This window comes from Carassius gibelio, chromosome B14, assembly GCF_023724105.1.
Source record: "Carassius gibelio isolate Cgi1373 ecotype wild population from Czech Republic chromosome B14, carGib1.2-hapl.c, whole genome shotgun sequence".
Lineage (NCBI taxonomy): Eukaryota > Metazoa > Chordata > Actinopteri > Cypriniformes > Cyprinidae > Carassius > Carassius gibelio.
In genome coordinates, this window is record NC_068409.1 from 19,686,957 (window position 1) to 19,710,767 (window position 23,811).

Here is a 23,811-nt window from a genome sequence, read left to right on the forward strand (position 1 = left end):
TAATTTTTAATATGAAATTTGAATAGTATGACAGTTAGAGATTAGACTGTACAGAAATTTAAATGTACATGCTAATACACACTGTACTCACAGTAATGCAATGCTGATGTTATTAACATTACTATTTATAGAACAAAGTGTAATAATTATAATAATAATTTGCATGGTTTGATGTGATAAGAGCCAAGCAATCTTTAGATTGAAATCACTGTATGGCGTGATTTATTGTATTTTTTTTTTTTTTTTTTTCTTCATTTTTTCACAATTGGTCTGAAAAAATGTGGCAGACTTGTCACATACTTCAGATGACAATATATGGTGAAAATTCTTATTTGGGTCATATATTCCAAGACATAGGCTATAATCTGTGATTTTGAAGTACAGTAAATATCCACACCGCTTACTGCCACACACACATACTCCTCAAAACAGTAGATTCATCTGCGCTGGAGCCGTGTCGGCACAGAACCAATGCAAGAAGGATAATTCCGCAAACAGCTGCTATTGCACATTTTTATATAGAGATGGCGACAAAGAGGCTAAACCTACGGACTGCAGCTTTGAATACTCACACTAGTGTTACAACCCAGGCTGCTGGTTGCGCACTCTAAACTTGACATTAATTTAGACAGTTTTAAAGGTCCCGTTTTACGCGCTCTTTTGTAGCTATGATTGTGTTTACAATGTGCAATATAACATGTGTTCATGTTTCGCGTGTAAAAAAACACAGTATTTTTCACACAATTCACCTATCTGTATACTGCTGTTTTCACGGTCACAAAAATGGGCTGATGACTTCCTTGAACTATGAAGCCTCTCCTTCAGAAATACGTAACGAGTTCTGATTGGGCCAGCGGTTCCTGTGCTGTGATTCGACAGCAGCTGAGAGCAGGCTGCCCTCCTGGTAACGCGATTGGGCAAGAACGCCCGTGCTGGAGATGTATTTATAGTCACAGGAGCTGCACATAGTTTTACATGTGCATTATAATTTTCGGGAACCGAGTTAAACACAAATTGTAACCATTAATCTCAAAGTACAGTGTTCCTGGGAAGCCCAAACAAAGGTGATTGGACTCATGGCGACAAAAACAAACAGCTCTTCCTTCTTCTCCGTCGGAGTGCAACAAGGCCACGCCCCCTGTTTGTGAATTCATGTGGGCGGAGGTTAGTCAAAAAACTGTTTTAGTGACGTCATTCCTGCAGGAACTAGAGGGCTGTAGTCCAAACGGGTCGTTTTTTGTAGGCGAATTCTGTTAAATCAAATATCTTGCTTGGCATTGAACTTTGAGCTTTAGAATTTTACAGATATTATTTATACTCTAACAACAATATTACACACTAACTAAAGTTTAAAACATGGAATCACGAAGAAGGGGACCATTAAGCTTCAAATTTCTGTCAGTAAATAATGGAAATACAGTATCAAAATCTGACTCAAAAACTCAAGTTACAGATGTTTAAACAAAATGTGCACAACATCCCCATTTCCACTACACATTCAAACCAGACAACCAGAAATTTAAGCGAGAACACTGGTCAGTTTACTTATGTAAAAGTGCAATGGCTTGTCAGCACAATCTAACACGTTCTATTGCCAGGGATGGCTGAAAATCTTGCACAGTCTCACATTCAATAAAGGTCACCCGCACAACATGTACACATTGATCTTCCCATTAATTTTTACACTGCTGCAATGTAACAAATCACAGTCTTTGACTGGTCCCCTCAAGCTGGCTTTTCTTACCAAAAGCCATAACCTTCGTAACATCAATCACGTCCTGATGCTTCACCTCAGCATGCTTTTAAATGGTCATACTTTCAATTGAGTGTGACGTGCCCTTAAGTGTGGAAAGTTAGCATTTAGTAAAATAATAATAATAACAACAACCCATTATTATTTTTTTTACAATTGAATGTTTACAGTTAAGCTATTTCTTGACCCCTAAGGTTAATGCATATTTTATCATATGTGTTTAACATCCCATTACCAGACATTATTTTAGGGGAACATTTACAATGGCTTCCTTCGAAGCGACTCAGAAAAATGGCTCCCCAATTAGATAACATAGTTGTGCTAAGCTGCACAATCTACTCCAGGAAACCTACATCTTTGGAGGAATTTGTAGTGTCCAGGAAGCTTCTCTCTCTCATCAAGTAATGTAGCTATCCAAGAGCTATACCTAAAAGGGTTGATCCTTTCATATTTTTAAGATTCATACTTCTTGTCACTGAAGGACTTCTCCTAGGCATGTTAAAGAAATGCAAATCTGAAAGCCTTAAAGCAATATGAAAGGCACAAAATACCTCATGAATTATTCAGAGGGCTATTTTGCCACCCTCAAAATGAACTTTTAGAGAAACCAGTTATGCATTTCTGATAGGGCTTGAGAATCCACCAAATGCACAGAGCAGTTTAAATGTCATGCTGCCCATCTAATCTTGGACATTGTTTTATTTCCTGCTGTAAATGGGACAGTGAGGGTAACATTTGTGAGGAAGCATATGTGAATAAAATCTTAAATGCATGTAAAGCAAGCACCAATGATGAGGATTTTATAGTGAGTTGTTGCCGTTGTCCTTGTTGTGTCTCTATGGATATTGTCTTTCAAAAGAAATGTACGCCAAGCATTTTCAGATAGCTGTTCCCTACTATCTCAACCATGATAATCTAATAATGTGTGACACTGGATACCTGTGTCTGAATTTTCAGGGCCACATAAAGGACAGAGTTACAATATTTAACGATGTGAAGTGTTTGCTTTGTGCTCAGTAATTAAAATCACTGGTTAACTCGTGCTGGGTTCAGAATTCAACATCATATTCATTTCCAAAGTACAAAAGTCTGCAGTTAAATATTTCCCACTGCTTTATTTATTTTTTTGGCACAGCATCATTACACATTTTTAACAATAATATTGTAATACTGTATATAAAGAAGTACGAACGGACGGACAGACAGATAGATAAATAGATAGATGTAATTTTCTAATTTACAGGAAAAAAAACTGTAAGCTAATATACTGATTAAATTACATGCATACACTGAAAAAAGTGCAACAGCCCTGTCATTACTCTAAAGCACATTTTATACTTAATCTGACTTAAATTATTTAATTTTCTGTCTTGTTCTTGAGCTTAAGTAAATTATTTACTTTAATTTAAAGTAAATCTAAGTTTTGTTGGTTTAATTTAAACTATTTGCTACACATCAAATCAATAATTTTGCGTTCTGTGTAAACCACGTGACCACTGACGTAATCGTGGTTGGGTTTGAGAATTTTACGATCGACGGCCATCTTGTTTCCCCTCACATCCAGACTGCGGCTGACAGCAGTTCCACAATATCGGTGAGTAACTATACAAAATGCTTTAATTTACTGTAACTGCATCTGATAAATATGTAACGTTATATGATGCGTTTGAATAAGTTAACTGTTTTATGGGTGCGTTTTGTCACATGTACATACACCCACGCATCTTTAATTGGGCGGATTGCATGAAGTTACTGACACGTTAGAGTGAGCAAAGAATCATGGATCAATGAAAAATTAAGAGCTTGATTATTTTAAAACCGCTATTAGCCGCGAAACAGAACTGAAATCGTTAATCCCACAAGGGCTTTCTGTGCTTGTACACCGGAGGCACGCGCACGAGACCCACAGCGTCAGCACTGTCTCCTGCCGTTTGAATATTAAAATATATACACAAAATATGTCGAAAATGTCCGTCTTAATTAGCTTAAATATAACACAGTGACTTATGAATTAAGAGAGTGTAAACTTTTGGGAGTACATTAGATTTGAGTCAATACACTGAAAAAAGTGCACATGGCATGTCATTACTCTAAAGAAGTCGTTATAATGTTACTTGATCTAACTCAAAACATTACATTTTCTGTCTAGCCATCAGTGTTATGTAAATATTTGGTCAATTTAAAATTAAAATAATGTATTGTTAGTGTAAAATATACATTTCTGTAAATTGAAATTTAAAATATTGGTTCCCATTGTCACGTGATTTATAACGTAATCCAGGGTCATGCGTGAGGACGTTCAGCATTCTTGTTAAACCGCATGGATGAACTCGGCGTGGTAAAACGTGAATAAAGAAAATTGGTAAGTAATTTTAAACGTACATCTGGGCCGTATTATTAAAATTATACGTGTATGATTTCATAAAATGTTATGTTTTACTGGTGTTTTACATACGGTTAGTATTAACGTACTAGTTTGACTGCTCTAAATCGTTTAGAAGGTTTACACGTTTCCCTCATTACAATGTTAAACCGAGTGGAAATAAAATAATACAAGAAGACTGCTTCAGGTGAGATGGATTGATATTGAAACGTAGTATAAGACTGTTTCGGGTATGCTGGAGTGCGATACTGTACTGCTACATGTATAAAGTACATGCACGCTTCAGACACTTGTATAGACTTAACGTTTTTATGAAGGTATATATTATGATGATTTTTATTGATTTATGAAACTCATGTTGGCAAGTTATTCGCTCTGCTTACTTGTATGGTCTCTCATTCATGATTAACATTAGCTTTACATGAAGGCCCAAACACATGTCTTTAGTGACATGCCTAAACACTTATTTTAACTCATTGTGTCGACCAGCATACTCGCAAATAAGTGATCTGTTTATGTGAGCCAGGTGGTTAATTCATTTTGTCTTTTGTAGGATGGGGTACTGCTGAACAACAATTAGGACAGGTTTTGAATAATCCAGCCACATGAAAAACGTAAGTAATTTGCACCATTTAATTTTTGCTTTGGAGGATAAGTCTTGTTATTTATCTTTCTTCTCTCCTATGCTCTACCTCACCATTCTCATTGGCAAGTAACTCAATGTGAAAATGTCTTGGATGCCCTAATTATATGTTTTGTTGTTTAATGCATTGTGTGCATATGTCTTTTACAACTAGTTCTCAAAGTAATTTTAAATTTTTTTTTTTCAGAAGTCTATTTTCTGTTTCTCTTTCTTACAGATTAATGCAGAATTTTTTCGCATCACGACCTTACCTCTACAATCAAGATTTATGGCCTCTTTGGACAGACAGACAGCTCTCAGCTTCTCCAGGTTATTAGGAGCAAAGGTGGAGCCCTCCGTGAGAAAACTAAGGACACTATTAAAGTTATGGATCAGGTATTGGTTACATGCAAACAAATTTGCTTGTGGTGATCAATTTAGTAGTGTATTGGTCTAATAAAAACAATACATCTTGAACATTTTGTAGAGTTTGGACATAGACATCAGAAGAGAGTGCCTGCTGAAGTGCCTGATCACATACCTTGGTGAAGATGCAAGCTGTCTGATCAAAGAATACCAGGTAATGTAGACAATGTAAACTACTGAAATATTCTACAACCATGTTTGCCTTAAAGTTATATTTCACTACCAAATCAACATTTCCCTATGTTTTACTCGCCCTCAAAGCATCCTAACTAAATTTCGATTTGGTAGTGACATATCACTTTATAGTTAAATTACTAAATTGTGTTATCATTTACACATCAGCCTGTGTGACTTTCTTCCACGAATATGTCTGTGATCATCTACAATGGTCAACACATTGTACGAGCGTTTGCTTGTACAAAGTGTTTAAAAGCATTTTCAAAGCTAAAGAAAGTGTAAAAGTACATCTTCACCCAAAAATTTTCATCACTTACTCTACTCTTGTAATAAGCCGTTTACATTTTATTTTTATGCTGGACACAAATGAAGGTATTTGAATGAAAGTTAGCAACAGACGTTTGGGCTCTACATTGACCTCCATAGTAGGAAAGCTAAATAAATTTTGGAATTTTCAGATGAAGGGATATTTTTTGTTATTATTATTTTTTTTTCACATTCCCTCAATTTACTCTCTCCTATGTTTTTAGGCTGACCAGAGGGAGGAAGCAGGGACAGAATTTGAAAAGACCACCATGGCGTTTTTTGTGATCCGTGAAACTGATGCTCTTAGTCGTGCACTGGACATTTCCATTGTCATTGACGGTGTGGAAGTATCAATTAATTGCCCTCTGTTGCATGTGCCTGTGCATGTGTATTTGTATCAGGATGTTATTATGACAAAATAAACTGTCAAATGTTTAATGCTTGAAGTCATTCATCTTAGTTGATAAAATTACACATTCTGAAAGTAATTTTTGTTTTCATATTACATCAATGTTTTAAATTGTATTTGTTTGGATATTTGGTTAGATAGAAAGTAAAAGAATTAAGTTAATACAAAGAAAAAACATTAAGACAAAGTATAATTTGAGATCTCATTAAACTTAAAAATATTATTTGATTCAAAGATACTTTTTGCTTTGGCTAAGTAATAGATAGTTAATTCTTTTCAAAGTAAAAATTTTAAGTTGATAAAAAGTAAAGTAATTAGATGTAACAAGTTGACGCAATTTTTTTACTTTGATCCAATGAAACACTTTTTTCAGTGTAATAAGTATTTTGGTGACTAAATAACCCTAACTTATAGAGTTCGTAACTGTTTGTCATTACAAGCTGTGAATGTTAATATACCAACTCATTTTCATCTTCTAAATATGTAAACAATGATAATGATAAAGACTCTGATGAAAGTTCATCAAAAGTTTCCATCAAATATGGTTAATAAAAATACAAAACAAACACACAATTCATATAGCATAATAAATAAATATAAATACAATAAAAAAAAATAATAGCTAGCTAAATAAAACTGAATTGTCATTGTTCATGCATTTTATACGTTTTACTTATAAAATCATACTTTTAAAAGCTTTCTACAGTAAAACTGCCTTGTTAAATATTAAACTTTTTGTTTTGTTTATACAATATTCATATACTTTACTATTCAAAAGGTATGTCAGAATATAAGTAGAGAAATATATGGCAAAAGATGACTTTTTTCTGCATCGTAATTTAGCAGGAACATTAACAGCAAGTTTTACACAAGCTTTTCACATTACAATCAGTGGTGCATGGTGGTTTCTCCTGGTATAAAACACATCAAGCTGCGACTTCCCATGGGCAAATCAGATCGAACCAACACATGTAATCAAGATGACTACACGGAGTGTTAATTACACCTCTTGCAGTAAAATCCAAACTAATGTTTTAGTGATTATGCGGTTTCTTTAATGTGATAAAAAGGTACTGTGTATAATATGAGACCCTGTGAATGAAAAGTCTGGAGTATTGCACAGAGCTGTTTTTCACTTTTTTTTTGTTTTTTTTTTTTGTTTCACAGATATGATCAAATGGGGTTTTCCTCTATTCATCCCTTAGTCTGAATGCGACTGGCCCTCTTACCGGATCCATGACTCATTACTAACGGCACAAAGAGAAATCATTGGAGGAAAGAACACACTAATATACCTTATCAGTCTAGCACAGCTTGGCAGGGAATGGTGCTGAAGACCAGGGAGGTAAATTGCAAGGTGTGCCTCAGTATATTAACATTCAAGTTCTTTCAGAGAGGATTGATCTTTCTTCCCTATAAAACATGACCATGCCTCTGTATTATCCAACCTGCCGTTAAAGAATGACTTGTTACTGTTCCCCCTTCCTCCAGGCATTCATCTGCCTCTTAAAAATCATGTCATGCTATGCAGAGGATACGTATTATTCAGACAAATCAACGTTACTTCTCTGTTAGCATACTGATGGACGTGGGTCGAATAAACAGGCTTGTATTCAAAGGATGTTTAGGACATTATCCTTGTGTTCGTTATTAGCGATCATTAGTCTATTAACCTCTCATACAACATTTAAGCCCACTGCTTTTTTCTACATCTTAATGGGATGATTGAATTATCATCAACTGTAACTGAAGTCCTTTATTTCCTATGCATTAAGACATGGCTGCATATATAGGCTGACACTTTTATCCTACACTGGCTAGCTGCCATCATCTACCGAACATGATGAACAAAGACACAGAAGTGTCTGAGGTTGAAAGGAGCTCCGTATCTTGACCTTCGCCTTCAAAACATACAACATTCAAGACCTCGGCTCAACCTGGCAGAGTAAGCCGGCATTCAAACGAAAGAGCGCCCTTCAGGCATGATGATCGCTGGCTTGTCATTCCATCGTGGTGGAAAATGGCAAAACGTAAACAAAAGTGGGCAGTAATACGCTTAGGGCCATGAATTTTGAAGGGCTTTGGAATATAATAAAATATGTAAGGATTTAAGCCATCTGAACTGGATACTGTATTTTTGTCAGGTAGTTTTCTTCCTACAAAAGAGGATGAAGGCAGAACGGGAGCGAGGGTAATCCTGCCTGCCTCTCAAAATGTCAATGACTGCTACCATCGGGGGTGAGCATTAGGGGTATGCATCCAGCTATAAGGAAAGAGTCTGAAATAAAAGATTTCAGAGTTGGATGCACACTACCTTCACAAAGCTCTCTATTATAGTCAGCTCCGAGTCTTGCCGAGCTGTTGTACGGCTCATAGAAGAGTCAATTGCACAGGCCATGGGGTTTCTCAGTTAGATGAGACGAAGCGATTCAGTTGAATGCTGGTGCTCGGTGAATTGCCTGGCATGAGCCAGCTTGGCGATTGTCGGGGTGAAGGATAGTTGTTTATTTGTGTGGAAGTCAAGGTTGATTGCAATCATGGAGTGGATCTATGCCACGTCCTTGGGGAATATTATGAGGTGAGGAGGCCAAGGAGATATCTGACAGCAAGGATGCATCTGTCCCGAAGCCCGCTTCCACCAATCCGTGACAGCTTCACGCTTGTGTTATACTGGATGTTTTCCATGATCCTGGGCTTGAACGGTAGAGGATGCGTGTGGAAGAGCCTCAAAGACTAATAAGAGGCTTCAAATGATGTACATGGACCAATTATTATGGCATACCAAGGACACCTTATACCAAATGTCCAGATGTTGCTGGATGGGACTTTTAATGAGAAGTAAAAACACCTTGGGATGTTTGTTCGTCCTTTAAACAGCTATTCAGAGAGGTTTTGTATATTCTGACAAGAGGCTATTCATTTGGTTTATGACTATAAGTCAAATCATAGGAGCTCTTGCTTCCTGACTGCTTCAGATTTTTATATGCGGTTTACATTCACATTGCGCTACATTGACAAATACACTCATGGCAGGAGAGCAAACATGTTATTCCTGTAATACCAGATCTGGTTGCAGTAAATGGGAGTTAATATGTAGAAAATATCTCTTTTTTTGCTGGCATTCATCAAAACGTCTCTCAACAATGTATTGAGTAATACAAAAAAAATCTGAAGGGAAATGCAAAACAGACAATAATTTAATGTGTCACATCGTAAACAAATTTATTCTAATGAAGAGGAAAATACGTTCAGTGAGAAAATGACTTATCCTAAAAACGTGTCTTTATAGAAGGCAAAAACAAATTTGTCTCTCTGAATCTGTGATGTATTAGTTCATACATCAAGCAATGGAAAAATACAGCTTATAATTGTTTGCACATCTTGCCATGAATGAGAGACGCTGTTTGTCCTTTGCATTACATTTGAATAAGAAATAATATTAATGCACTGTAGTCATGCTGCTCATCCACATACATCACTGCATGCAACATCTGCTTTCTGTGACAGAGCAGAGCAGGATCAATTTGTTGTGTGCATGCATAACTAATTTATCACATTGTTCCCCCCCGTAGTTCTCGGCTGCAACGCATGCTCATGAACCGTACACACACACACAAATACAGAGAAAAAAAAAGAGAGAGAATGAGAGTGCATGCAAGAGAGAGAGAGAGAGAGAGAGAGAGAGAGGGAGAGTAAAGAGAGGGTGACAGCAAGAAAGAGCAATCGAAGAGAGGAGGGGTTACATTAAAATACTTTTTTGTCTTGATGAATCTTGTTTGAAAAAATCAAGGCATTTGGTTGCGGCAAAAATACATTCGTTTAAACAAAAAAGACTCTGGTTTTGAGACATATGCGTAGTTTCAATGTGCTTTTTGCTTTTAAAAAGCCCATTGATGTGTTTTTTGTCTTTTTTATGCCATCTGTCTTTCCTTTCTTTTGGACCAGTGGACCAATTGTAAGCAAAATGCTTTTATTTCTCTGAGGGAACTCATGAATTTAAAGGGTTCAGACCGCTGCATTTAACTCCCACTGATAATCACAAGTACATGAAGGAAGGAACTTATCAAGTGGTCCTTGACTAAATTACAGGAGACAGAAAAAATGCTTAAACATAATGATTTTGCACTAATAAAAGCATGCATATTAATAATAAGTTTACAATTAACGAGCCATTCGATAAAAACACGCTTCATTCAGAAGACGCCCGGGTGATGCCAATTAGCTTGCCTATGGCTCAAAAGAATTATTTAAGTGACCCTTCTTTGCATAGGAAAGACACCAAATTGATTTTAAATACTTGTTTTATGTGCTGAAGATCTCAATCCTAATGCATAACCTCTGTAAGATCAGGGATTAGACCGGCCTTAATAACAACAAAAGCAGGAGAAATGAATGGCATGTGGCGACTGGAGATTGTCCCTCAACCAAACCTCGGGCCCGGCACCCCTGTCTCTCTGTGTGTAAAATTTTAATGGAGCCTTTTCTTTGTGGTTTAGGGACAGATGAGATGAAGGCGGCTTGAAAACGTTATTGCGTGGAAATATTTCTCTATACAAGTGAAACACAACATGCATTAGAGGAGCAATGAAGGACCGGTCATTATTTGGCGCTCGTAATGTGGCCCAGATGGTCCAACGCTTGATGTTCAAATCACGTTTGGTTGCGTTTTCCAAACCTCGAATGAGCTGTGTACACAACCATTGTTTGAGGAGGAAAATTGAAGGCACGCCGTGTAAACCGTCATCGTCTGATGCAGGAAAGGGGTGATTTGGACGGGACAGTCGCGAACAGCCTCCGAGGTGTAGGTTTTGCGAATGAAGTAAGCTTAATGATTGCAGCGCGTGCTGGGATCAAGACGGCGGCGCGTCTTAGGCGGGGGGAAGAGATGGATGAGCGAGAGGGAGAGGGCTTGGGTTTACATAGATGAGACAATTTCTCTTCAGGGTTTTGGTGTAATTTAGGTTAAGCGATGCTCCTCCTCTGACAATTGAAGTGAAGGCTCCATGTAATTAACCTAGAAATAGGATAAAACCCCAACTCAACTCTGAGCTTCAATACAACACTGCCATCATCTTATCCAACAATTCAATTTCATCTCGACCCTATTCCTCCATTGAATAAACACTTTAATGAAATCATAATTAGGCTACAACTCTTTATGGGGTCAACCCTTTTAGTACTGGCTAATATCCCTTGAGTTTTCCAGAACTTTATTTGATTTTGTAGCTCTTTAGTCGGTGCCACTGCCGTATAAACATGTGATATATATTCTAACAATGCAACGGCCGACATATATTCAGGCAACAATCTGATAATTCACGCTGCCTGAGACATCTTAATGCATTGTAACTGCTGCATGGTACTAAGGAGCAACAATATCTGTAATACAATACAAATTATTTGTTGATTCATTACACATGCATGAGTTATACATTATAGATGAGAGCATCGTCAAAGATGTTACAGCTAGACTATTGATTAATCATTCCTGCACCAGTTGAATTACCATGTAAGTACTAGTCTCAAATCTATTTTCCATTCGCCTGGTTTAAATTTTAACGTACTTTGCACATTAGAAATCCAGAAACTGACAGCCAATACCTGCAAGATATGCAAATTTCCCCTGAAGAGGAAGAACATAGCATTTTTATATGGTGCGGTGAGAGCTTGTTAATGTTTTGTTTTTGTGGCTTTTGGGAATTTGTAAATAAGGAGAGAGAGAGAGAACAGCAGATATGTCAGGTAATACAATTCACACATTCAGAGGTGCAGTGTGTGGCCCCATAACTTTCAGTTGCAATGGTTACACAAAGGAACTACTGTAAATGAACAAATGAAAATGCATTTTTAAATATTATATATATATATATATATATATATATATATATATATATATATATATATCTATATGGGGAAGTCGTGGCCTAATGGTTACAGAGTCAGACTCCCAATCGAAGGGTTGTGGGTTCTAGTCTCGGGCCGGACGGAATTGTGGGTGGGGGGAGTGTATGTACAGTTCTCTCTCCACCTTCAATACCACGACTTAGGTGCCCTTGAGCAAGGCATCGAACCCCCAACTGCTCCCCGGGCGCCGCAGCATAAATGGCTGCCCACTGCTCCGGGTGTGTGCTCACAGTGTGTGTGTGTGTGTGTGTGTGTTCACTGCTCTGTGTGTGTGCATTTCGGATGGGTTAAATGCAGAGCCCAAATTCTGAGTGTGGGTCACCATACTTGGCTGAATGTCACTTCACTTCACTATATAGAATAATAAAATAGAATAATAAAAAATAACTAACTTCATTTTGCTTGTTGAGTTATTTATTTACTTGTATTTATCTAATGGATTATGCACTTTCCTTTCTTCAAAGCTGAATATGAATCTGCATATATAAATATTTCACGGGAACCTGCTGTTCATTATGTCCAACAACAATGACTGATCTGGAACACATGTGGACTGACCTCCACCAGCGCTTCTTACCTTCATCTCGGTTATTACCCCCTCCTGAATTCATTAACACCTTTCCAGTGCTTCTTTGCAGGACCAACTGGTTGCAAAACATTGATCGTCATAGAAAGTGACTGACATTATTTCCATTCAGTTGCCTACTTTATGGAGAATGTAAAAGTAGACTTAGTACCATTAATCGTGAACCCGCTGAGACTTACTGATTGAAACTAACTGGAACACATTTGCAAAGCAATGAAATAATTCCTATTTGCCACTACAATATTCACTAGCATGCCAATGCCACACTTCATGGTCACTGCCCTCAGACACCATTACTGACTCTTTTGGATCAAATCTAGCAATCTTCCATGTTTCTGTACTAGCATTTTTTGTGTACTTTAAAAAGAGACTTGAAATTCTGCATTTTATGAATGGTATTCACATACCAGGTCTCATTTAATAAAACAGAATCACTCTTTAGTGACTCAGACGAATGCTTTGAGATGAACGTTCATAAAGGCTCATAAATATACTATCATTTAAATGTTTGGGATCGGTAAGATTGTTATAATGTTTTTGAAAGAAATCTCATGCTCACCAAGGCTGCAACTTTTTGGTCGAAATATAGTAAAAACAATAATAGTGGCAAATATGAACAAATATGAATAACAGTCTTCTGTTTTACAATGTAATTCATTCATGTGATGGCAAAGTTGAAATTATAGCAAAAAGGTGTGCTTAGTATTTTTGTGGAAAACATGATGCATTTTTTTTTTTCAAGAATCTTCGACAGAAAGTTTAAAGCAACAGCATTTGTAAATGTCTATACTGTCACTTCTATTCAATATTTGAACTATATAAGTTAAGGAAAAAAAAAAAAAAAACACCTGGTTGCAATATACTTTTCAGATCAATCTAAACTCCTTAGGTAACTTTTATAAAAAAAAAAAAAAATCTTTGGATTAGTTTAGCAGAATACTTCAAAGAGAGGGTGAGATTATTAGTGTGCTGCAAGTAGCATTATTCATAATTCGAGCAGCCATGAATCCTGTGAGTAAAAAAAAAAAAAAAAAAAAAAAAGCCTAATGACTACTTACGAAATTGACCCTTACTCTAACTAAAGTTTCCAGCAGAAATTCCAGTTGCCTTTTTTTGGCAAATAGTGTCAAAACAGAAATGTGCATTCATTGTAGCTTTCTAAAAATGTCCATTTCATAAGATTAATATGATTTTTCAGCTAATGAACTAAGAACAGCCGTGTGATTACATACCTGTGACCACCCAAAAAAGAAGGAATAGAAGCATCTTCTACACCGCACAGCTTTTCATGCCCAATTGCCTGCAAATCAAAGCACTGCGACAGCAAAAAGCCACATGCCATGAAGTACACATTGTTTAAAAAGCCCAAACCCTTTCAGTATGATTAAACTTTTACAATTATTAGACTCAGGTATGCATTAGACACAATGAAAGTACTCTCACTTGGCCAACCAAAACTAATGGCATATTTCTCTCCCATGGTCTATGGCACAAATGCATCTCCACATTAAAACCACAGACGTGAAATTATATAGTTCATTTTCTTTAGTGCTGATGAATGCATTATCAGCTGTAGATTGACCTTTGGAGATATTACTAGAAGCTCAAGGCTTGGCTTTTCTCTGTCATTTGGGCCAAAGGGGTGAGTGACAGGTTCATAAGATGTACAAGCACAACACTAAAGGCATAGCGGTGCCATGCGCGTGACCTCTGAAATGGTTTAAGGTTTTGCTATCAGATTTTTCACAAGCTAGTTCGCCTCCCACGCTTTGTATAAGATGTGGTTGATAAGCTTTTATTAGAACTTAAAAATAAATAAAAGTCTGTTTTGCAGTTCGGAGATCTTTATAGGTTACTATGTGTCGAGGTTTTCTCCTTACAGAATAACATCCATCGGATTTGAAATCTGATATGTGACGCATACTCCCTCAGGAGCGCATGAAATAAGCCACTGCTTTCCAAAGGCTCTTAGTCACAGACAGTGAGCTCGGCACAGCAAGATTTTGAACAATGGTCACAACTGTAGGTATCGCGTATGAGTGCTCTACCAAAGGAGCCCTACTTAAACTGGGTCTTCTGGGACTGCTTGTCTTATTCTTGAAATCACTTTAGCCTCTTTTATGTTTCTTTCGGCTTTTAAGGAACAGCCTCATGTAATGCTCAGAGGGACGCTTACGATGACATTTAAAACTTTCACGAGCCATCGATGTGTACTACTAAATAAATCAGAGCTTCAAACATTAAACACGGCATTCATTAACATCTCAATTATTCTAATGTAGCCTTTGAACATAACTATAGTGGTTTTTAAACTTCCAGAACATTGGCAATATGCAAATTATACAAATATCTTACATAGACTGCCGATATGTTCAGGGTTTCCATATATAGCGATAATTCCATGTTCATAATCTTTTTAAAAAATGTGTTATCTGAGCAAATAGCTTAGACAAGACAAAGAAGGCGGCACTAATAGGGACCCTTTAGGTACAAATGTGACAAAAAAAATGTGAACAGTTTTGATACCCTAACTGACAGAAATGGTGTATAATAGATGGAGAAAGGTATCTCTTTTTTTATACATTTATGCATGTTTGTACAGCATGCATGCATGCATTGACAGGATTTGAAATCTAAAGGCTTTAGAAACAAACACACTGTTACGACCCTTCTTTAGCTCTTAACAATCTAGGGATTGAGAAGGGGAACATTAAACCAGTTCTTTAAAAGAATCCTTTATAATCTGAATACACCAGTGTAGTTACATTTACTATTTCATATACAAACATCTCTGAGGCCCTAGGACAAAACACTCAACAATATTAAAAACCTAATATGCAGAAAACGGTTACAATCACAATATACTATTATATAGATTTTTGTTTGTTTGTTTAAATAATAAATATATGATAAATATCAAACTAAGTAAATGGGTTAAATGTGATGTATTGAAAGGATTCATGAACAACTGTTCATCTCTAAAGTTCTTTGCATGTCATATTATTACATTTTTATGCTGTTGCGATGGTAATAAACTGATTTTTGCTACAGCCATCTTTTTTTTAGCCACATACCTAATATTTGTCTTTAGATAATTATGCTGTAAAGAAATGTACAAAAAAAAAAAAAAAATCTTCAGTGTAATGTACGGTTTGTTCTGTCAAATCAGTCATGCTATGTGCTTCAGTGGACTTAAATATAGTGTAGTGTAGTCTGTTTGCAGGAATGTTTCTTTTACACCACGTCCCTATCAGCTGCAGAACGCACCGTATTGATTTCATGTCGTGTGACCATAGAAAGAACAGTTGGAAGTGATCGGCTGTGGCTCAGCTTCCCGGTGACACAAGCTGCACTTGGCAGCCGTCAGTCATTCAGTACAAAGAGCTGATTCTTCCCATATACACAATACTGAGAAATTAATGGCATACGAGTAGTTTTGGACTGGAAAAGACATGTGACACATGCTATTAAATGTTATGTTCATATTACTCAAGCTCAAAAATCATATTCAGAATATTTTCTTAATCAGAATTTGTGTTGTGTTCTATAAATAAATAAATAAAATAATAATAAGCATGAGAATAAATATAGTGCAATAACATATATTACATTAAATATATTTTTAATCCCCTTTCTCCAGTTTAAGGATGCACTCTTAAAAATAAAAGATTATTATTTTTTTTATTTATTTTTTTTTTAAGCAATGCCATGAAACAAAAATTGTTTGGTTCACATAAGAGTATTTCATTGAACATTTCCTAAAATAACCTGTTTGGAAGTGTGAGGAATACTTAAAAAAATCTAAAGAAACAGTTTTCCACTGTAGGAACCTTTTGTGTAATGGACAGGTTCCATGGATGTTAAAGCTTCATCCATCTAATGGTTCATCTTCTTTTAGAAGTAGGAACTAAATTATTTACTGTAATTCATACTTTATCAGGTAACATTTGGTTAAAAAGATAGCGTCTTAGATTTAACCCCAAAAAAGAAAAAAAAAAAGCTAATGGGGAAAGACAATTTTATTTAAAATGCATTTAAATGTTTTTTTTTTTTTTTTTTTTTTCATGGAGTCTGAATATAATTAGTATTTTGACCTGGCTGATTAGGACAGTTACAAGTCCATTTTTTCATATTTTAATTGCGGCGCTCATGCATTTAATTATTTCTCCCCTTTAGTAACCAGAGCAGCATTCCTAACGGCCGTTTGACATAGTTCAGGAACGGCATAAATGACTTGATGAATCTGGCTGCCATTCGAACCCTTTTACCGTTCCCCGTGGTCCCCGTTTTGCAATCCGTGCCACATTCCCCCCAATTCCATTTCAAGAAGCTTCATTTATCCTCGATGTGATCTGATTCAAAAGCTTTTCCGCTGGCCACCATTAGACACAGAGGAATCCGGCTTTGTTTTGGTCAGTCTGCTGAAACGCGGCGGTAATCTCAGTATCCATTCACCCATCATCCGTGTCCGCCCCCATAGCTCCTCATATGAAATGCAGCTGAATAATTGTCTGTCATAGTCACGGAGAAATGACCTTAAGTTGTTTTTGTACTTAGTGTCAGCGCTTTGTGAAAATGATGGAGATCAAACATGGCAGGGCGGGCCTGTTTGTTTCACCATCAAAACGTTTGTTTAAAAGAATGCAAATGATTCCCTGTCTGATGAAGCTTTCCTTGAGAGCGGTTTTGTACGGCTATGTTTACAGACAAGCTCCTTAAGTTGTCCCTTCTAGCTGGAGCGGGCAATAATGGAACTGTTCTCAATTTTGTCATCAGAGAATTAAATGGCTTCTTTTTGAAGTGTGTATTTCTGAGAATGAGGAATGGGCTTGTAACTATGTTTTTGGTGCAGAGATTTGCATAAAAGCCCCTCAGTCTGCTAAGTTTTGAGCGGATTGTGGCTGGAGTGGAGTTAGGATGTGAGACAAAATGAAAGCCTCGGGGGAGAAGGTGAGCCTCCGTATGTCTGGGTATGAAAGGAGTAAATCCGACTTGGTTGGTAAACAGAGGCTCTGGGGACTGCTTAGCTTTCGCATGTGCACTACTGAGGAAAAGATGCGGCCCTCTGTGATTCTAATAGAGTAAGCCCATTTAAACCTGCACAAGAAAATGCCAACAAACCATGTGCCGACACGTTCGTGTTTTAAAGGAAAAGATGGAAACGAGGAGACGCTCTGTTTAGCGTGAGTGGGACATGCACAGCACGTCATCAACGATCAAAAAATCGTCCATATGTTGCCATAGCAATAGACTCCGTGAATTAAGAAAAATATAGGAGAAAGCGGGGCCAGTTATCACACTTTCACTCTGCTCAATGCTTCTCAGGGTTTGTTTTTGAAAGTCAATTTCTCTGAAGGCACATACCTTGACTGCAAAAAAATGTTTTGAACTTTTCCACCATTAGTGCCCAGGAAAAAAAGATGCAGTAGGCTACTACACACAATAGCACGGCATGCTGCCACATTATATGAGGCTGTTGCCTTCCATTTAAACATCCTATTCGGCTGCTATAAATATAAATACAATAATCAAGCAATTTAGTCGTTATATCATAAACACGAATCAACTCATTAAACAGCAAAAGTTTACAGGGTAACAAAAAATATCAAACTGTTTGGTCAACAAATACTGCAATAAATTTTACAGGCTATGAAATGGGACCTGTCTCAATAAAAATGTGAAAACCTGAAAGCAGTGTTTTTACAGCATATCTTAGGTTGGAGGACAGAGTTCACAAGAATCATTTTTAATTTAACACTCTTTAAAATGAAAAAGTGTATGTGTATATTTGGACCACTGATCGACCAATATGTTTTTTTTTTTCTTCTGACGGCTAATGCAAATATCATAGAGAGCATGTTCTTGAATGTGTGTGATATCACAACATTTTATTTAGAAAATAAATAATTCATCACATAACATATTCCTAAATAATTATTTAGTAAATAAATAAATAAATAGCATGCCTAACAACTGTTGCTATTATATTTACTAAAATATAAATTAATTAGAATGATGTATAAACAAACTGTACTTTACTTATATATATATAAAAAAAAACCTTCATGCATGGTGTCCAATGCAATTAACAAATGTATAACTCAAATAGTCTCATAAAAAAACAACAACAAATAAATAAAAAAATAATACATATTTTTATTTATTTTATTTAAATTATATCAAACTGACTTACTAAGTAATTGGGTGTTTCTCAAATAAAAACCAGACAGAGCTAATTTCCTACAGATCAGTTAATTAATGTGACAGACAACTGGATAGTCTGTAATATCAATATCCAAATCGTATGAACAGAGTAAACACACACTTTAAGGGCTACAAATGCACAGTTCTAACAGCTGTATTCACCCAACTTGAGGTTCATAGAATGACATGTTCATTAGCTATTCAAGGACTGTCACAACTGTCTGTGACAACAAGCCCCAGTCTAGTCTATAAATCTGAAAGTGAAATATTCCAAATGCTGTGCATTCTTGTTCGAGAAGAGCTCATAGTTCTATTCAGTTGCATCTTATTATTAACCTCATTCTGTACAGTTGTTCTAATTAAAAGGTTGGCCTAATAACAACAACAACATGAATTTCTCTTCTTTCTGTTCCTCTTGTTTTTACTTCATTCCGTCGGCAGATAAAAATTACCCTGCTAATAAGCAAGATAATTAGCTCGTAATGTTCTTCACAGATAAATACATTTTTGATGTTCTTTTGAAGTGAACGAATGCAGCTAAGAAACAGATTTTCTGTATGAGCAATCAGTCATGGATGACCACTCAATTCCAAAATTGACCAATCAGAAAGTATTCTAGCCGAGAGTTGTCGAATAAGATCTAAAGGACATTTTTCTTCAGGTATTATTAATATATTTGTGAACACACATTAAGACACATCTGTTTATCACAGTGGATGCCATGCATAAAGAGTGTATCTGTTCACTGCATTTCAAAGGGAATTTCCAGTCAAATCTACTGTGAAGGTTGTTTATAATTAAATGATGCAACTTTCCATGGATATTTGAAATGAACAATACTAACCATAATTAGTTGGAAATGAAGACTTGTACATGATAAATTATAATGTTCATGTTATTTAAAATAAGAAGAAATAGTGGAGAGAGGGATTGCATATATACATGCAGCTTTCAGTTCTCCGATCAGAATTCATTGCATAATCTTATTGTCTAAGTTCACATCAAGTGCAACATTTTTTTTTTATTATAAATATATAAATATAACATATTTATAACAAAATATAAACATTTGACATTAGAACCTTCATGCATGGTGTCCATTGCAATTAACAAATGTATAACTCAAATAGTCTCATTAAAAAAAAAAAAAAAAAAAACTGGTAAATTATATAATATGTATATATATATATATATATATATATATATATATTTTTTTTTTTTCTTTTATGAGACTATTTATATGCCCATATATATGCCCATTATTATATTATGTTTTAAAGGTGCCATTAAAAAGACATCATGCACAGAAGACCAAAAATACACACCCCATTTGCACATTTATCTCACACTTCTTCTCATCACCTCAATTTCACATGTATTTTGCACATTGGTTGCAGCATTCAAATGAAGTAAAAAAAATATATATATTAATAAAGAGAAGAAAAAGAAGAAGAACAAAGATGAAGAAGTCTGTAAATGCTGTACATATGTTAGGCTGGGCCGCAGCATGTGGTACTGACAGCTTGAACAGATAAACATGTGACTTGTGGAAAGGCTTCTTAGTCAAGCTTCAATGCAGAATTTTTGGATGTTTCATGCCCTGCAGTAAGGAATGCCAAAACACAGCTAGACCTGCATGAGTAGAAAACTGGAATAAACCACCCTTATTGTATGCTTGATTTGAGCAGTAAAGCTGAACTATTTTGATTGGTTAAACTTCATTCAAAGCAATATTAATAAAACAGCCACCTGTGAACTCAGCATCAGTTGAATTCAATGTAATTTAATTTAAATTCATGAATTTGTCGGTTCTATACCACATATTCAAAATTACACATTCGCCAAGAAATTATAACAATTGTTCGGTTTAGGATTGGCTCGTACTTTTAATTTCATACATCTTTGCAACTTCATTACCAATGAGTTTAGTGTGAGAGATGAAGATAATTTCTATTTTGACAAACTGAAAATACACTGCTCAATAGACCAACTCAAACCTGGTGTGAAGTCTGGATCAATATCTTTTCTTTGTTATTTAAAGAGCGTGTCAGTAATGTGTCTATACACACAGTACAGCAAACATTTTTTTTAAATGAATAATTACATTCTGCCATGTAAATAGTGAACTCGCCATGGCGCGAGCGCAACTGGCTTTTAAAGGGAATGGGAGATGAGACTCTGATTGGTTTATTGCACATTATGCCCAAAACACACCCATTACTAATAAAGATAATAGGGACAACCCATTTAGACCATGCGCAAGGCGCACCAACCGTTTTCCCATTGTTAAACTAGCAAAAGTGGATTCGGACACTCTCTGAGTGCACCTGCACCGTCTGCTTTAGAATGTGCGCTTAGATTGTTAAAATAGGGCCCAAATTCTTAACAGTCAAAATGAAGTGTCCTTATATGAATCTGCATTAAGATTCATCAAAATGTATTTGTGTGTTTTATGGAGAAAAAAACACTAAATGTAATCTGTACACAACCTACAACTAGGCTAATAAACTCTATTACTTGATGAAACAATTGTTTATTGCGATCATGATTAATAATAACAACACTAATAATAAAGTTAATTATTTATTTAACATTAGTGGCTACTATCATATTCCTGTTGCCACTGTTTTATAAAACCCTCCTGTCATATCTAAGAAATCACTTTTGTGGCTTACTGCTTTATTATAATATATGTTCTGTATAGCCGCGTCTGATGAATTACCCCTGTGAACACAGATGATTATAATTAACGAGTTACGGAAATAACAAGATAATCAAGTTTATTTCTCTATAATCATTTGATCAACAATGCGAATCGTGCCTATTACCCCATCATGGAGTGGCAGTAACTTTTAATATAGGCATTTAAAAGCAAGAGTTTTTATGTTATTTTACATGCTAAGAATACCTGTAATTTGTCTTCATCAGGCTGTATGGACATCGCCGGTTACACAAATTCTAGCCTGAGGAGGATCAAATCAACTCTACAATTTTCAGAAATGACAGATCCAATTTTATGTCCGTCCCTGCAGCATTCCCCAACTGTTGCAGTGTTGACCCCTCACCCGCTCTGCGGTGCTCTCTGCGGTACAGCTGCAGTTGTGTAAGATTGTGCTACATCGCCTTAAACCTTCTCTTATGTTTGGCAGTAACATAACTCTAAGAAATAAGAAGTGACAACAGCAAAGCACCCAAATCGCTTGCAAATTGATCGACGGCCATATTAATTATATGCTTCGATTTGAATATGCTTTCGGTTTTATATAATCTACTGTGGTTCACAGTATGCATCCTAATAATCATTTGACAAGTTCTGTTGAACCAATTTTCGCTCCTACCTCTCTGCAACCACCCAATTTCTTGAAATACTCCTTTCGTCCATAAAAAGTGACTGCTACGCCTTTAAATCTGTCACAGTCACCTCGCTGACCCCGTGCTATTGCCAGTTCATTATGAATTCATCGCAGAACACCCACACGCCTTTGTTCATTATTAGTGAAAGTGCACTGATTCTGTCAGTTCTGTTGGTTTTACCAGACCGTGACTCTCAAATTATTAAACCAAAGATTACAGAATACATCACTAACTGGCATCTGGGTCTGCTGTTACAGGCTTAGGTTTCTCCAATGTAAAAGGAAGTAGTGCATATTGCTGTCGTTTACCCCCGATCCACGTAATTGCTAACAGAAAACAAGAGAGCAAAGAAGAAAGTTTTACTTTTTGGACAGCAGACTTCAGCAGGTGAAATAGTGCCCCAGATTTGATGGTGTGACTATTTCTCACTTCTCCTCCCGAGCAAATACTTGCCAAATGACATGAAATAGAAAAAATGGTTTTGCTTGGGTAGAAAAAAAAAATAGACATACTTTTCTTTTGTTTTGATCAAATCCTTAGATTACCATTTGATGTGGTGCGATGAAAGCAGCGAGGAAACATATTGCAGATTTGTGAGGAACAAAATCTTATAAACAAAGCACGACTTTTATAAAAACCAAATAGAATGTTGCCCGTCAAACATTCCCAGAAAAAGTCCAATAACAGGACGCATTGTAAGACAGTTGCTTGCATACAGTTGTTATTTGGCACTGATTCACTTGTTAGGAAAGACGTTTACGCTGTTGCTTGCATTGCAGATCGCCAAACCCTGTCCACGGTATATGGAAAATAGCAGATGAGCAGAGGGCTGTCTCTGCGCGCATGTCAGACGAGACATGAGGCAGATCCAGAAAGTACGGAGAAAACAGAGCATGATGGCACTGAAGCAAAAATGCAGCAAAGAAATCTGTCAAGGAATCAAAGAGCTGACAAGTTGAAGGGAAGGATTCGAATGCTGCGAAAGACACACAGTATTTCTCACAAAACAGAGGAGGTGGGAAAACCAAGCATGATCGAATTCCGAGCTATTTTTGAACTTCTGCCCATGCAAATGTTAAGCACTGTACGCAGGTATCGCTGGTCCAACCCGCAGGTCTCAAAGGTCAGAGTCATCTTTTAGTTTTGACCTTTTTTGACTGTTTTAGCATGGCACCCTTGTGCCAGACTTATAGCCGAGAGCTGATTTGAATACTCAGAGAAGCATGCATCCCCTATCTTCTGATCAGTGGTGTGTAGTGGACTGAAGGAGTTCCCTTTCGATCCAAATGTTGGGGTGAATCTGTTAGGTCATCTTGTTTGGGATAGCACTTTTCAATGTTTGGCAGTTTTTGTGTTTTTGTACAGCTTGGTTTGTGACAGGGTCAATCTCACTGACTGTTGAAACAGCACGGCTGAATTTGTGCATTAAAGTGAAGGTTTGTGTATGTTATATTTTCATTTTAATGTTGTTACTGTGCTGTAAATCATTTTATTTATATTGTATATATATATATATATATATATATATATATATATATATATATATATATATACACATCACCATGGTCATTTTGTGTGATGAAAACACCTGATGACTTAAAATAAAATGCTTACATATTTAAAAAGATATTGAATATAGTATTAACTCATGTATGAGTTAAAATTGTAGTATTTTTGTAAAAAAAAA

General features: G+C 36.2%; 1 protein-coding gene and 1 long non-coding RNA gene across 10 annotated transcripts in view; one reads left to right on the forward strand and one right to left on the reverse strand.

The window, feature by feature from the left end:
• The window catches only part of LOC127971387 (protocadherin-11 X-linked-like), a 189,182-nt gene that overhangs the window by 162,813 nt on the left and 2,558 nt on the right, over nucleotides 1–23,811 (reverse strand). The window lies entirely within an intron of this gene.
• On the forward strand, nucleotides 3,064–6,098 carry LOC127971388 (uncharacterized). Of its 7 annotated transcripts, none has more exons than XR_008156837.1 (5): nucleotides 3,064–3,347; nucleotides 4,690–4,750; nucleotides 4,967–5,154; nucleotides 5,246–5,338; nucleotides 5,892–6,098. It is a non-coding gene; the product is annotated as an uncharacterized LOC127971388 (long non-coding RNA). The 7 variants fall into 7 exon arrangements; XR_008156838.1 differs by having other exon boundaries at nucleotides 3,066–3,347; nucleotides 4,690–4,754; nucleotides 4,997–5,154; nucleotides 5,892–6,097; XR_008156835.1 differs by having other exon boundaries at nucleotides 3,076–3,347; nucleotides 4,997–5,154; nucleotides 5,892–6,095.